This window comes from Antedon bifida, chromosome 2 (assembly GCF_963402885.1).
Source record: "Antedon bifida chromosome 2, ecAntBifi1.1, whole genome shotgun sequence".
In the NCBI taxonomy this organism is placed as follows: Eukaryota; Metazoa; Echinodermata; class Crinoidea; order Comatulida; family Antedonidae; genus Antedon; species Antedon bifida.
Genome location: NC_136227.1, coordinates 19858132 through 19876061, shown reverse-complemented (window position 1 = coordinate 19876061; position 17930 = coordinate 19858132).

Below are 17930 nucleotides of genomic sequence, written 5' to 3'. Positions count from 1 at the left end.
AAATCGCATTTGGAGACATTTTAGACCATTTTGTGATTTTCGAAATAACTTGTTAACATAAAAACACCAAAGTGCTTAGAATAGCTTCAAATCGCATTTGGAGACGTTTTAGACCATTTTGTTATTTTCAAAAAAACTTGGTTACACAAAAACATCAAAGTGCTTAAAATCACATTAGAAACCGTTTTAGACCATTTTGAGCATTTCGATAAAACTTTTCACACAAAAACATCAAAGGGCACAAAATAGCTTAATATCGTATTTAAAAACGTTTTAGACCAATTTAAGCATTTCGACAAAAAATTTTCACTCAAAAACATCAAAGAGCACAAAATAGCTTAATATCGTATTTAAAAACGTTTTAGACCCTTTTGAGCATTTCGACAAAAAATTTTCACACAAAACATCAAAGTGTACAGAATAGCTTCAAATCGCATTTGGAGACATTTTAGACCATTTTGTGATTTTCGAAAAAACTTGTTAACATAAAAACACCAAAGTGCTTAGAATAGATTCAAATCGCATTTGGAGACGTTTTAGACCATTTTGTGATTTTCGAAAAAACTTGTTAACATAAAAACACCAAAGTGCTTAGAATAGCTTCAAATCGCATTTGGAGACGTTTTAGACCATTTTGTGATTTTAGAAAAAACTTGTTAACATAAAAACATCAAAGTGTACAGAATAGCTTCAAATCGCATTTGGAGACGTCTTAGACCATTTTGTGATTTTCGAAAAAATTTGTTAACATAAAAACACCAAAGTGCTTAGAATAGATTCAAATCGCATTTGGAGACGTTTTAGACCATTTTGTGATTTTCGAAAAAACTTGTTAACATAAAAACACCAAAGTGCTTAGAATAGCTTCAAATCGCATTTGGAGACGTTTTAGACCATTTTGTGATTTTAGAAAAAACTTGTTAACATAAAAACATCAAAGTGTACAGAATAGCTTCAAATCGCATTTGGAGACGTTTTAGACCATTTTGTGATTTTCGAAAAAATTTGTTAACATAAAAACACCAAAGTGCTTAGAATAGCTTCAAATCGCATTTGGAGACATTTTAGACCATTTTGTGATTTTCAAAAAAACTTGGTTACACAAAAATATCAAATTGCTTAAAATCACATTAGAAACCGTTTTAGACCATTTTGAGCATTTCGATAAAACTTTTCACACAAAAACATCAAAGGGCACAAAATAGCTTAATATCGTATTTAAAAACGTTTGAGACCATTTTGAGCATTTCGACAAAAATTTTTCACACAAAACATCAAAGTGTACAGAATAGCTTCAAATCGCATTTGGAGACATTTTAGACCATTTTGTGATTTTCGAAAAAATATGTTAACATAAAAACACCAAAGTGCTTAGAATAGCTTCAAATCGCATTTTTAGACATTTTAGACCATTTTGTGATTTTCGAAAAACCTTGTTAACATAAAAACACCAAAGTGCTTAGAATAGCTTCAAATCGCATTTGGAGACGTTTTAGACCATTTTGTGATTTTCGAAAAAACTTGTTAACATAAAAACACCAAAGTGCTTAGAATAGCTTCAAATAGCATTTTTAGATATTTGAGACCATTTTGTGATTTTCGAAAAACCTTGTTAACATAAAAACACCAAAGTGCTTAGAATAGCTTCAAATCGCATTTGGAGACGTTTTAGACCATTTTGTGATTTTCGAAAAAACTTGTTAACATAAAAACACCAAAGTGCTTAGAATAGCTTCAAATAGCATTTTTAGATATTTGAGACCATTTTGTGATTTTCGAAAAACCTTGTTAACATAAAAACACCAAAGTGCTTAGAATAGCTTCAAATCGCATTTGGAGACGTTTTAGACCATTTTGTGATTTTCGAAAAAACTTGTTAACATAAAAACACCAAAGTGCTTAGAAGAGCTTCAAATCGCATTTGGAGACGTTTTAGACCATTTTGTGATTTTCGAAAAAACTTGTTAACATAAAAACACCAAAGTGCTTAGAATAGCTTCAAATCGCATTTGGAGACGTTTTAGACCATTTTGTGATTTTCGAAAAAACTTGTTAACATAAAAACATCAAAGTGTACAGAATAGCTTCAAATCGCATTTGGAGACGTTTTAGACCATTTTGTGATTTCCGAAAAAACTTGTTAACATAAAAACACCAAAGTGCTTAGAATAGCTTCAAATCGCATTTGGAGACGTTTTAGACCATTTTGTGATTTTCGAAAAAACTTGTTAACATAAAAACACCAAAGTGCTTAGAATAGCTTCAAATAGCATTTTTAGATATGAGACCATTTTGTGATTTTCGAAAAACCTTGTTAACATAAAAACACCAAAGTGCTTAGAATAGCTTCAAATCGCATTTGGAGACGTTTTAGACCATTTTGTGATTTTCGAAAAAACTTGTTAACATAAAAACACCAAAGTGCTTAGAAGAGCTTCAAATCGCATTTGGAGACGTTTTAGACCATTTTGTGATTTTCGAAAAAACTTGTTAACATAAAAACACCAAAGTGCTTAGAATAGCTTCAAATCGCATTTGGAGACGTTTTAGACCATTTTGTGATTTTCGAAAAAACTTGTTAACATAAAAACATCAAAGTGTACAGAATAGCTTCAAATCGCATTTGGAGACGTTTTAGACCATTTTGTGATTTCCGAAAAAACTTGTTAACATAAAAACACCAAAGTGCTTAGAATAGCTTCAAATCGCATTTGGAGACGTTTTAGACCATTTTGTGATTTTCGAAAAAACTTGTTAACATAAAAACACCAAAGTGCTTAGAATAGCTTCAAATCGCATTTGGAGACGTTTTAGACCATTTTGAGGATTTCGATGAAACTTGGTTACACAAAAACATCAAAGTGCTTAAAATCACATTAGAAACCGTTTTAGACCATTTTGAGCATTTCGACAAAACTTTTCACACAAAACATCAAAGTGTACAGAATAGCTTCAAATCGCATTTGGAGACATTTTAGACCATTTTGTGATTTTCGAAAAAACTTGTTAACATAAAAACACCAAAGTGCTTAGAATAGCTTCAAATCGCGTTTGGAGACGTTTTAGACCATTTTGTGATTTTCGAAAAAACTTGTTAACATAAAAACATCAAAGTGTACAGAATAGCTTCAAATCGCATTTGGAGACGTTTTAGACCATTTTGTGATTTTCGTCAAAATTTGTTAACATAAAAACACCAAAGTGCTTAGAATAGCTTCAAATCGCATTTGGAGACGTTTTAGACCATTTTGTGATTTTCGAAAAAACTTGTTAACATAAAAACACCAAAGTGCTTAGAATAGCTTCAAATAGCATTTTTAGATATGAGACCATTTTGTGATTTTCGAAAAACCTTGTTAACATAAAAACACCAAAGTGCTTAGAATAGCTTCAAATCGCATTTGGAGACGTTTTAGACCATTTTGTGATTTTCGAAAAAACTTGTTAACATAAAAACACCAAAGTGCTTAGAAGAGCTTCAAATCGCATTTGGAGACGTTTTAGACCATTTTGTGATTTTCGAAAAAACTTGTTAACATAAAAACACCAAAGTGCTTAGAATAGCTTCAAATCGCATTTGGAGACGTTTTAGACCATTTTGTGATTTTCGAAAAAACTTGTTAACATAAAAACATCAAAGTGTACAGAATAGCTTCAAATCGCATTTGGAGACGTTTTAGACCATTTTGTGATTTCCGAAAAAACTTGTTAACATAAAAACACCAAAGTGCTTAGAATAGCTTCAAATCGCATTTGGAGACGTTTTAGACCATTTTGTGATTTTCGAAAAAACTTGTTAACATAAAAACACCAAAGTGCTTAGAATAGCTTCAAATCGCATTTGGAGACGTTTTAGACCATTTTGAGGATTTCGATGAAACTTGGTTACACAAAAACATCAAAGTGCTTAAAATCACATTAGAAACCGTTTTAGACCATTTTGAGCATTTCGACAAAACTTTTCACACAAAACATCAAAGTGTACAGAATAGCTTCAAATCGCATTTGGAGACATTTTAGACCATTTTGTGATTTTCGAAAAAACTTGTTAACATAAAAACACCAAAGTGCTTAGAATAGCTTCAAATCGCGTTTGGAGACGTTTTAGACCATTTTGTGATTTTCGAAAAAACTTGTTAACATAAAAACATCAAAGTGTACAGAATAGCTTCAAATCGCATTTGGAGACGTTTTAGACCATTTTGTGATTTTCGTCAAAATTTGTTAACATAAAAACACCAAAGTGCTTAGAATAGCTTTAAATCGCATTTGGAGACGTTTTAGACCATTTTGTGATTTTCAAAAAAACTTGGTTACACAAAAATATCAAAATGCTTAAAATCACATTAGAAACCGTTTTAGACCATTTTGAGCATTTCGATAAAACATTTCACACAAAAACATCAAAGGGCACAAAATAGCTTAATATCGTATTTAAAAACGTTTTAGACCATTTTGAGCATTTCGACAAAAATTTTTCACACAAAACATCAAAGTGTACAGAATAGCTTCAAATCGCATTTGGAGACATTTTAGACCATTTTGTGATTTTCGAAAAAACTTGTTAACATAAAAACACCAAAGTGCTTAGAATAGCTTCAAATCGCATTTGGAGACGTTTTAGACCATTTTGTGATTTTCGAAAAACCTTGTTACCATAAAAACATCAAAGTGCTTAGAATAGCTTCAAATCGCATTTGGAGACGTTTTAGACCATTTTGTGATTTTCGAAAAACTTGTTAACATAAAAACACCAAAGTGCTAAGAATAGCTTCAAATCGCATTTGGAGACGTTTTAGACCATTTTGTGATTTTCCAAAAAACTTGTTAACATTTATACACCAAAGTGCTAAGAATAGCTTCAAATCGCATTTGGAGACGTTTTAGACCATTTTGTGAATTTCGAAAAAACTTTTTAACATAAAAATATCAAAGTGTACAGAATAGCTTCAAATCGCATTTGGAGACGTTTTAGACCATTTTCTGATTTTCAAAAAAACTTGGTTACACAAAAACATCAAAGTGCTTAAATTCACATTAGAAACCGTTTTAGACCATTTTGAGCATTTCGATTAAACTTTTCACACAAAAACATAAAAGGACACAAAATAGCTTAATATCGTATTTAAAAACGTTTTAGACCATTTTGAGCATTTCGATAAAAAATTTTTACACAAAAACATCAAAGAGCACAAAATAGCTTAATATCGTATTTAAAAACGTTTTAGACCATTTTGTGATTTTCTAAAAAACTTGTTAACATAAAAACACCAAAGTGCTTAGAATAGCTTCAAATCGCATTTGGAGACGTTTTAGACCATTTTGTGATTTTCGAAAAAACTTGTTAACATAAAAACAACAAAGTGCTTAGAATAGCTTCAAATCGCATTTGGAGACATTTTAGACCATTTTGTGATTTTCGAAATAACTTGTTAACATAAAAACACCAAAGTGCTTAGAATAGCTTCAAATCGCATTTGGAGACGTTTTAGACCATTTTGTTATTTTCAAAAAAACTTGGTTACACAAAAACATCAAAGTGCTTAAAATCACATTAGAAACCGTATTAGACCATTTTGAGCATTTCGATAAAACTTTTCACACAAAAACATCAAAGGGCACAAAATAGCTTAATATCGTATTTAAAAACGTTTTAGACCAATTTAAGCATTTCGACAAACAATTTTCACTCAAAAACATCAAAGAGCACAAAATAGCTTAATATCGTATTTAAAAACGTTTTAGACCCTTTTGAGCATTTCGACAAAAAATTTTCACACAAAACATCAAAGTGTACAGAATAGCTTCAAATCGCATTTGGAGACATTTTAGACCATTTTGTGATTTTCGAAAAAACTTGTTAACATAAAAACACCAAAGTGCTTAGAATAGATTCAAATCGCATTTGGAGACGTTTTAGACCATTTTGTGATTTTCGAAAAAACTTGTTAACATAAAAACACCAAAGTGCTTAGAATAGCTTCAAATCGCATTTGGAGACGTTTTAGACCATTTTGTGATTTTAGAAAAAACTTGTTAACATAAAAACATCAAAGTGTACAGAATAGCTTCAAATCGCATTTGGAGACGTCTTAGACCATTTTGTGATTTTCGAAAAAATTTGTTAACATAAAAACACCAAAGTGCTTAGAATAGATTCAAATCGCATTTGGAGACGTTTTAGACCATTTTGTGATTTTCGAAAAAACTTGTTAACATAAAAACACCAAAGTGCTTAGAATAGCTTCAAATCGCATTTGGAGACGTTTTAGACCATTTTGTGATTTTAGAAAAAACTTGTTAACATAAAAACATCAAAGTGTACAGAATAGCTTCAAATCGCATTTGGAGACGTTTTAGACCATTTTGTGATTTTCGAAAAAATTTGTTAACATAAAAACACCAAAGTGCTTAGAATAGCTTCAAATCGCATTTGGAGACATTTTAGACCATTTTGTGATTTTCAAAAAAACTTGGTTACACAAAAATATCAAATTGCTTAAAATCACATTAGAAACCGTTTTAGACCATTTTGAGCATTTCGATAAAACTTTTCACACAAAAACATCAAAGGGCACAAAATAGCTTAATATCGTATTTAAAAACGTTTTAGACCATTTTGAGCATTTCGACAAAAATTTTTCACACAAAACATCAAAGTGTACAGAATAGCTTCAAATCGCATTTGGAGACATTTTAGACCATTTTGTGATTTTCGAAAAAATATGTTAACATAAAAACACCAAAGTGCTTAGAATAGCTTCAAATCGCATTTGGAGACGTTTTATACCATTTTGTGATTTTTGAAAAAACTTGTTAACATAAAAACACCAAAGTGCTTAGAATAGCTTCAAATCGCATTTTTAGACATTTTAGACCATTTTGTGATTTTCGAAAAACCTTGTTAACATAAAAACACCAAAGTGCTTAGAATAGCTTCAAATCGCATTTGGAGACGTTTTAGACCATTTTGTGATTTTCGAAAAAACTTGTTAACATAAAAACACCAAAGTGCTTAGAATAGCTTCAAATCGCATTTGGAGACATTTTAGACCATTTTGTGATTTTCGAAAAAAACTTGTTAACATAAAAACACCAAAGTGCTTAGAATAGCTTCAAATCGCATTTGGAGACGTTTTAGACCATTTTGTGATTTTCGAAAAAACTTGTTAACATAAAAACACCAAAGTGCTTAAAATAGCTTCAAATCGCATTTGGAGACGTTTTAGACCATTTTGGGATTTTCGAAAAAACTTGTTAACATAAAAACACCAAAGTGCTTAGAATAGCTTCAAATCGCATTTGGAGACATTTTAGAGCATTTTGTGATTTTCGAAAAAACTTGTTAACATAAAAACACCAAAGTGCTTAGAATAGCTTCAAATCGAATTTGGAGACGTTTTAGACCATTTTGAGGATTTCGATGAAACTTGGTTACACAAAAACATCAAAGTGCTTAAAATCACATTAGAAACCGTTTTAGACCATTTTGAGCATTTCGACAAAACTTTTCACACAAAACATCAAAGTGTACAGAATAGCTTCAAATCGCATTTGGAGACATTTTAGACTATTTTGTGATTTTCGAAAAAACTTGTTAACATAAAAACACCAAAGTGCTTAGAATAGCTTCAAATCGCATTTGGAGACGTTTTAGACCATTTTGTGATTTTCCAAAAAACTTGTTAACATTTATACACCAAAGTGCTAAGAATAGCTTCAAATCGCATTTGGAGACGTTTTAGACCATTTTGTGAATTTCGAAAAAACTTTTTAACATAAAAATATCAAAGTGTACAGAATAGCTTCAAATCGCATTTGGAGACGTTTTAGACCATTTTGTGATTTTCAAAAAAACTTGGTTACACAAAAACATCAAAGTGCTTAAATTCACATTAGAAACCGTTTTAGACCATTTTGAGCATTTCGATTAAACTTTTCACACAAAAACATAAAAGGACACAAAATAGCTTAATATCGTATTTAAAAACGTTTTAGACCATTTTGTGATTTTCGAAAAAACTTGTTAACATAAAAAAACCAAAGTGCTTAGAATAGCTTCAATTCGCATTTGGAGACATTTTAGACCATTTTGTGATTTTCGAAAAAACATGTTAACATAAAAACACCAAAGTGCTTAGAATAGCTTCAAATCGCATTTGGAGACGTTTTAGACCATTTTGTGATTTTCGAAAAAACTTGTTAACATAAAAACACCAAAGTGCTTAGAATAGCTTCAAATCGCATTTGGAGACGTTTTAGACCATTTTGTGATTTTCAAAAAAACTTGGTTACACAAAAACATCAAAGTGCTTAAAATCACATTAGAAACCGTTTTAGACCATTTTGAGCATTTCGATAAAACTTTTCACACAAAAACATCAAAGGGCACAAAATAGCTTAATATCGTATTTAAAAACGTTTTAGACCAATTTAAGCATTTCGACAAAAATTTTTCACACAAAAACATCAAAGAGCACAAAATAGCTTAATATCGTATTTAAAAACGTTTTAGACCATTTTGTGATTTTCGAAAAAAATTGTTAACATAAAAACACCAAAGTGCTTAGAATAGCTTCAAATCGGATTTGGAGACGTTTTAGACCATTTTGAGGATTTCGATGAAACTTGGTTACACAAAAACATCAAAGTGCTTAAAATCACATTAGAAACCGTTTTAGACCATTTTGAGCATTTCGACAAAAAATTTTCACACAAAACATCAAAGTGTACAGAATAGCTTCAAATCGCATTTGGAGACATTTTAGACCATTTTGTGATTTTCGAAAAAATATGTTAACATAAAAACACCGAAGTGCTTAGAATAGCTTCAAATCGCATTTGGAGACGTTTTAGACCATTTTGTGATTTTCAAAAAAACTTGTTAACATAAAAACATCAAAGTGCTTAGAATAGCTTCAAATCGCATTTGGAGACGTTTTAGACCATTTTGTGATTTTTGAAAAAACTTGTTAACATAAAAACACCAAAGTGCTTAGAATAGCTTCAAATCGCATTTTTAGTCATTTTAGACCATTTTGTGATTTTCGAAAAACCTTGTTAACATAAAAACACCAAAGTGCTTAGAATAGCTTCAAATCGCATTTGGAGACGTTTTAGACCATTTTGTGATTTTTGAAAAAACTTGTTAACATAAAAACAACAAAGTGCTTAGAATAGCTTCAAATCGCATTTGGAGACATTTTAGACCATTTTGTGATTTTCGAAATAACTTGTTAACATAAAAACACCAAAGTGCTTAGAATGGCTTCAAATCGCATTTGGAGACGTTTTGGACCATTTTGTGATTTTCAAAAAAACTTGTTAACATAAAAACACCAAAGTGCTTAGAATAGCTTCAAATCGCATTTGGATACGTTTTAGACCATTTTGTGATTTTCGAAATAACTTGTTAACATAAAAACACCAAAGTGCTTAGAATAGCTTCAAATCGCATTTGGAGACGTTTTAGACCATTTTATGATTCACGAAAAAACTTGTTAACATAAAAACACCAAAGTGCTTAGAATAGCTTCAAATCGCATTTTGAGACATTTTAGAGCATTTTGTGATTTTCGAAAAAACTTGTTAACATAAAAACACCAAAGTGCTTAGAATAGCTTCAAATCGCATTTGGAGACGTTTTAGACCATTTTGAAGATTTCGATGAAACTTGGTTACACAAAAACATCAAAGTGCTTAAAATCACATTAGAAACCGTTTTAGACCATTTTGAACATTTCGACAAAACTTTTCACACAAAACATCAAAGTGTACAGAATAGCTTCAAATCGCATTTGGAGACATTTTAGACCATTTTGTGATTTTCGAAAAAACTTGTTAACATAAAAACACCAAAGTGCTTAGAATAGCTTCAAATCGCATTTGGAGACGTTTTAGAGCATTTTGTGATTTTCGAAAAAACTTGTTAACATAAAAACACCAAAGTGCTTAGAATAGCTTCAAATCGCATTTGGAGACGTTTTAGACCATTTTGAGGATTTCGATGAAACTTGGTTACATAAAAACACCAAAGTGCTTAGAATAGCTTCAAATCGCATTTGGAGACGTTTTAGACCATTTTGAGGATTTCGATGAAACTTGGTTACACAAAAACATCAAAGTGCTTAAAATCACATTTAAAAACGTTTTAGACCATTTTGAGCATTTCGATAAAACTTTTCACACAAAAACATCAAAGAGCACAAAATAGCTTAATATCGTATTTAAAAACGTTTTAGACCATTTTGAGCATTTCGACAAACATTTTTCACACAAAACATCAAAGTGCTTAGAATGGCTTCAAAACGCATTTGGAGACGTTTTGGACCATTTTGTGATTTTCAAAAAAACTTGTTAACATAAAAACACCAAAGTGCTTAGAATAGCTTCAAATCGCATTTGGATACGTTTTAGACCATTTTGTGATTTTCGAAATAACTTGTTAACATAAAAACACCAAAGTGCTTAGAATAGCTTCAAATCGCATTTGGAGACGTTTTAGACCATTTTATGATTCACGAAAAAACTTGTTAACATAAAAACACCAAAGTGCTTAGAATAGCTTCAAATCGCATTTTGAGACATTTTAGAGCATTTTGTGATTTTCGAAAAAACTTGTTAACATAAAAACACCAAAGTGCTTAGAATAGCTTCAAATCGCATTTGGAGACGTTTTAGACCATTTTGAAGATTTCGATGAAACTTGGTTACACAAAAACATCAAAGTGCTTAAAATCAAATTAGAAACCGTTTTAGACCATTTTGAACATTTCGACAAAACTTTTCACACAAAACATCAAAGTGTACAGAATAGCTTCAAATCGCAGTTGGAGACATTTTAGACCATTTTGTGATTTTCGAAAAAACTTGTTAACATAAAAACACCAAAGTGCTTAGAATAGCTTCGAATCGCATTTGGAGACGTTTTAGACCATTTTGTGATTTTCGAAAAAACTTGTTAACATAAAAACACCAAAGTGCTTAGAATAGCTTCAAATCGCATTTGGAGACGTTTTAGACCATTTTGTGATTTTCGAAAAAACTTGTTAACATAAAAACATCAAAGTGCTTAGAATAGCTTCAAATCGCATTTGGAGACGTTTTAGACCATTTTGTGATTTTCGAAAAACTTGTTAACATAAAAACACCAAAGTGCTAAGAATAGCTTCAAATCGCATTTGGAGACGTTTTAAATCATTTTGTGATTTTCCAAAAAACTTGTTAAACATTTATACACCAAAGTGCTAAGAATAGCTTCAAATCGCATTTGGAGACGTTTTAGACCATTTTGTGAATTTCGAAAAAACTTTTTAACATAAAAATATCAAAGTGTACAGAATAGCTTCAAATCGCATTTGGAGACGTTTTATACCATTTTCTGATTATCAAAAAAACTTGGTTACACAAAAACATCAAAGTGCTTAAATTCACATTAGAAACCGTTTTAGACCATTTTGAGCATTTCGATTAAACTTTTCACACAAAAACATAAAAGGACACAAAATAGCTTAATATCGTATTTAAAAACGTTTTAGACCATTTTGAGCATTTCGACAAAAATTTTTTACACAAAAACATCAAAGAGCACAAAATAGCTTAATATCGTATTTAAAAACGTTTTAGACCATTTTGTGATTTTCGAAAAAACTTGTTAACATAAAAACACCAAAGTGCTTAGAATAGCTTCAAATCGCATTTGGAGACATTTTAGACCATTTTGTAATTTTCGAAAAAACATGTTAACATAAAAACACCAAAGTGCTTAGAATAGCTTCAAATCGCATTTGGAGACGTTTTAGACCATTTTGTGATTTTCGAAAAACCTTGTTAACATAAAAACATCAAAGTGCTTAGAATAGCTTCAAATCGCATTTGGAGACGTTTTAGACCATTTTGTGATTTTCGAAAAAACTTGTTAACATAAAAACACCAAAGTGCTTAGAATATCTTCAAATCGCATTTTTAGACATTTTAAACCATTTTGTGATTTTCGAAAAAACTTGTTAACATAAAAACATCAAAGTGTACAGAATAGCTTCAAATCGCATTTGGAGACGTTTTAGACCATTTTGTGATTTTCGAAAAAATGTGTTAACATAAAAACACCAAAGTGCTTAGAATAGCTTCAAATCGCATTTGGAGACGTTTTAGACCATTTTGTGATTTTCGAAAAAACTTGTTAACATAAAAACATCAAAGTGTACAGAATAGCTTCAAATCGCATTTGGAGACGTTTTAGACCATTTTGTGATTTTCGAAAAAATTTGTTAACATAAAAACACCAAAGTGCTTAGAATAGCTTCAAATCGCATTTGGAGACGTTTTAGACCATTTTGTGATTTTTAAAAAAACTTGTTAACATAAAAACACCAAAGTGCTTAGAATAGCTTCAAATCGCATTTGGAGACGTTTTAGACCATTTTGTGATTTTCGAAAAACCTTGTTAACATAAAAACATCAAAGTGCTTAGAATAGCTTCAAATCGCATTTGGAGACGTTTTAGACTATTTTGTGATTTTCGAAAAAACTTGTTAACATAAAAACACCAAAGTGCTTAGAATAGCTTCAAATCGCATTTGGAGACGTTTTAGACCATTTTGTGATTTTCGAAAAAATGTGTTAACATAAAAACACCAAAGTGCTTAGAATAGCTTCAAATCGCATTTGGAGACGTTTTAGACCATTTTTTGATTTTCGAAAAAACTTGTTGAACATAAAAACACCAAAGTGCTTAGAATAGCTTCAAATCGCATTTGGAGACGTTTTAGACCATTTTGTGATTTTCGAAAAACCTTGTTAACATAAAAACATCAAAGTGCTTAGAATAGCTTCAAATCGCATTTGGAGACGTTTTAGACCATTTTGTGATTTTCGAAAAAACTTGTTAACATAAAAACACCAAAGTTCTTAGAATATCTTCAATTCGCATTTTTAGACATTTTAAACCATTTTGTGATTTTCGAAAAAACTTGTTAACATAAAAACATCAAAGTGTACAGAATAGCTTCAAATCGCATTTGGAGACGTTTTAGACCATTTTGTGATTTTCGAAAAAATGTGTTAACATAAAAACACCAAAGTGCTTAGAATAGCTTCAAATCGCATTTGGAGACGTTTTAGACCATTTTGTGATTTTCGAAAAAACTTGTTAACATAAAAACATCAAAGTGTACAGAATAGCTTCAAATCGCATTTGGAGACGTTTTAGACCATTTTGTGATTTTCGAAAAAATTTGTTAACATAAAAACACCAAAGTGCTTAGAATAGCTTCAAATCGCATTTGGAGACGTTTTAGACCATTTTGTGATTTTTAAAAAAACTTGTTAACATAAAAACACCAAAGTGCTTAGAATAGCTTCAAATCGCATTTGGAGACGTTTTAGACCATTTTGTGATTTTCGAAAAACCTTGTTAACATAAAAACATCAAAGTGCTTAGAATAGCTTCAAATCGCATTTGGAGACGTTTTAGACTATTTTGTGATTTTCGAAAAAACTTGTTAACATAAAAACACCAAAGTGCTTAGAATAGCTTCAAATCGCATTTGGAGACATTTTAGACCATTTTGTGATTTTCGAAAAAACATGTTAACATAAAAACACCAAAGTGCTTAGAATAGCTTCAAATCGCATTTGGAGACGTTTTAGACCATTTTGTGATTTTCGAAAAAATGTGTTAACATAAAAACACCAAAGTGCTTAGAATAGCTTCAAATCGCATTTGGAGACGTTTTAGACCATTTTGTGATTTTCAAAAAAACTTGGTTACACAAAAATATCAAAATGCTTAAAATCACATTAGAAACCGTTTTAGACCATTTTGAGCATTTCGATAAAACTTTTCACACAAAAACATCAAAGGGCACAAAATAGCTTAATATCGTATTTAAAAACGTTTTCGACCATTTTGAGCATTTCGACAAAAAATTTTCACACAAAACATCAAAGTGTACAGAATAGCTTCAAATCGCATTTGGAGACATTTTAGACCATTTTGTGATTTTTGAAAAAACTTGTTAACATAAAAACACCAAAGTGCTTAGAATAGCTTCAAATCGCATTTGGAGACGTTTTAGACCATTTTGTGATTTTCGAAAAAACTTGTTAACATAAAAACACCAAAGTGCTTAGAATAGCTTCAAATCGCATTTGGAGACGTTTTAGACCATTTTGTGATTTTCAAAAAAACTTGGTAACATTTATACACCAAAGTGCTTAGAATAGCTTCAAATCGCATTTGGAGACGTTTTAGACCATTTTGTGATTTTAAAAAAAACTTGTTAACATAAAAACACCAAAGTGCTTAGAATAGCTTCAAATCGCATTTGGAGACGTTTTAGACCATTTTGTGATTTTCGAAAAACCTTGTTAACATAAAAACATCAAAGTGCTTAGAATAGCTTCAAATCGCATTTGGAGACGTTTTAGACCATTTTGTGATTTTCGAAAAAACTTGTTAACATAAAAACACTAAAGTTCTTAGAATAGCTTAAAATCGCATTTTTAGACATTTTAAACCATTTTGTGATTTTCGAAAAACCTTGTTAACATAAAAACACCAAAGTGCTTAGAATAGCTTCAAATCGCATTTGGAGACGTTTTAGACTATTTTGTGATTTTCGAAAAAACTTGTTAACATAAAAACACCAAAGTGCTTAGAATAGCTTCAAATCGCATTTGGAGACATTTTAGACCATTTTGTGATTTTCGAAAAAACATGTTAAGATAAAAACACCAAAGTGCTTAGAATAGCTTCAAATCGTATTTGGAGACGTTTTAGACCATTTTGTGATTTTCGAAAAAACTTGTTAACATAAAAACACCAAAGTGCTTAGAATAGCTTCAAATCGCATTTGGAGACGTTTTAGACCATTTTGTGATTTTCAAAAAAACTTGGTTACACAAAAACATCAAAGTGCTTAAAATCACATTAGAAACCGTTTTAGACCATTTTGAGCATTTCGATAAAACTTTTCACACAAAAACATCAAAGGGCACAAAATAGCTTAATATCGTATTTAAAAACGTTTTAGACCAATTTAAGCATTTCGACAAAAAATTTTCACACAAAAACATCAAAGAGCACAAAATAGCTTAATATCGTATTTAAAAACGTTTTAGACCATTTTGAGCATTTCGACAAAAATTTTTCACACAAAACATCAAAGTGTACAAAATAGCTTCAAATCGCATTTGGAGACATTTTAGACCATTTTGTGATTTTCGAAAAAACTTGTTAACATAAAAACACCAAAGTGCTTAGAATAGCTTCAAATCGCATTTGGAGACGTTTTAGACCATTTTGTGATTTGCGAAAAAATTTGTTAACATAAAAACACCAAAGTGCTTAGAATAGCTTCAAATCGCATTTGGAGACGTTTTAGACAATTTTGTGATTTTCAAAAAAACTTGGTTACACAAAAATATCAAAATGCTTAAAATCACATTAGAAACCGTTTTAGACCATTTTGAGCATTTCGATAAAACTTTTCCCACAAAAACATCAAAGGGCACAAAATAGCTTAATATCGTATTTAAAAACGTTTTAGACCATTTTGAGCATTTCGACAAAAAATTTTCACACAAAACATCAAAGTGTACAGAATAGCTTCAAATCGCATTTGGAGACATTTTAGACCATTTTGTGATTTTCGAAAAAATATGTTAACATAAAAACACCAAAGTGCTTAGAATAGCTTCAAATCGCATTTGGAGACGTTTTAGACCATTTTGTGATTTTTGAAAAAACTTGTTAACATAAAAAAACCAAAGTGCTTAGAATAGCTTCAAATCGCATTTTTAGACATTTTAGACCATTTTGTGATTTTCGAAAAACCTTGTTAACATAAAAACACCAAAGTGCTTAGAATAGCTTCAAATCGCATTTGGAGACGTTTTAGACCATTTTGTGATTTTCGAAAAAACTTGTTAACATAAAAACACCAAAGTGCTTAGAATAGCTTCAAATCGCATTTGGAGACGTTTTAGACCATTTTGTGATTTTCGGAAAAACTTGTTAACATAAAAACACCAAAGTGCTTAGAATAGCTTCAAATCGCATTTGGAGACGTTTTAGACCATTTTGTGATTTTCGAAAAAACTTGTTAACATAAAAACACCAAAGTGCTTAGAATAGCTTCAAATCGCATTTGGAGACGTTTTAGACCATTTTGTGATTTTCGAAAAAACTTGTTAACATAAAAACATCAAAGTGCTTAGAATAGCTTCAAATCGCATTTGGAGACGTTTTAGACCATTTTGTGATTTTCGAAAAACTTGTTAACATAAAAACACCAAAGTGCTAAGAATAGCTTCAAATCGCATTTGGAGACGTTTTAGACCATTTTGTGATTTTCGAAAAAATTTGTTAACATAAAAACATCAAAGTGCTTAGAATAGCTTCAAATCGTATTTGGAGACGTTTTAGACCATTTTGTGATTTCCGAAAAAACTTGTTAACATAAAAACACCAAAGTGCTTAGAATAGCTTCAAATCGCATTTGCAGACGTTTTAGACCATTTTGTGATTTTCGAAAAAACTTGTTAACATAAAAACACCAAAGTGCTTAGAATAGCTTCAAATAGCATTTTTAGATATTTGAGACCATTTTGTGATTTTCGAAAAACCTTGTTAACATAAAAACACCAAAGTGCTTAGAATAGCTTCAAATCGCATTTGGAGACGTTTTAGACCATTTTGTGATTTTCGAAAAAACTTGTTAACATAAAAACACCAAAGTGCTTAGAATAGCTTCAAATCGCATTTGGAGACGTTTTAGACCATTTTGTGATTTTCGAAAAAACTTGTTAACATAAAAACACCAAAGTGCTTAGAATAGCTTCAAATCGCATTTGGAGACGTTTTAGACCATTTTGTGATTTTCGAAAAAACTTGTTAACATAAAAACACCAAAGTGCTTAGAATAGCTTCAAATCGCATTTGGAGACGTTTTAGACCATTTTGTGATTTTCGAAAAACCTTATTACCATAAAAACATCAAAGTGCTTAGAATAGCTTCAAATCGCATTTGGAGACGTTTTAGACCATTTTGTGATTTTCGAAAAACTTGTTAACATAAAAACACCAAAGTGCTAAGAATAGCTTCAAATCGCATTTGGAGACGTTTTAGACCATTTTGTGATTTTCCAAAAAACTTGTTAACATTTATACACCAAAGTGCTAAGAATAGCTTCAAATCGCATTTGGAGACGTTTTAGACCATTTTGTGAATTTCGAAAAAACTTTTTAACATAAAAATATCAAAGTGCTAAGAATAGCTTCAAATCGCATTTGGAGACGTTTTAGACCATTTTGTGATTTTCGAAAAAATTTGTTAACATAAAAACATCAAAGTGCTTAGAATAGCTTCAAATCGTATTTGGAGACGTTTTAGACCATTTTGTGATTTCCGAAAAAACTTGTTAACATAAAAACACCAAAGTGCTTAGAATAGCTTCAAATCGCATTTGCAGACGTTTTAGACCATTTTGTGATTTTCGAAAAAACTTGTTAACATAAAAACACCAAAGTGCTTAGAATAGCTTCAAATAGCATTTTTAGATATTTGAGACCATTTTGTGATTTTCGAAAAACCTTGTTAACATAAAAACACCAAAGTGCTTAGAATAGCTTCAAATCGCATTTGGAGACGTTTTAGACCATTTTGTGATTTTCGAAAAAACTTGTTAACATAAAAACACCAAAGTGCTTAGAATAGCTTCAAATCGCATTTGGAGACGTTTTAGACCATTTTGTGATTTTCGAAAAAACTTGTTAACATAAAAACACCAAAGTGCTTAGAATAGCTTCAAATCGCATTTGGAGACGTTTTAGACCATTTTGTGATTTTCGAAAAAACTTGTTAACATAAAAACACCAAAGTGCTTAGAATAGCTTCAAATCGCATTTGGAGACGTTTTAGACCATT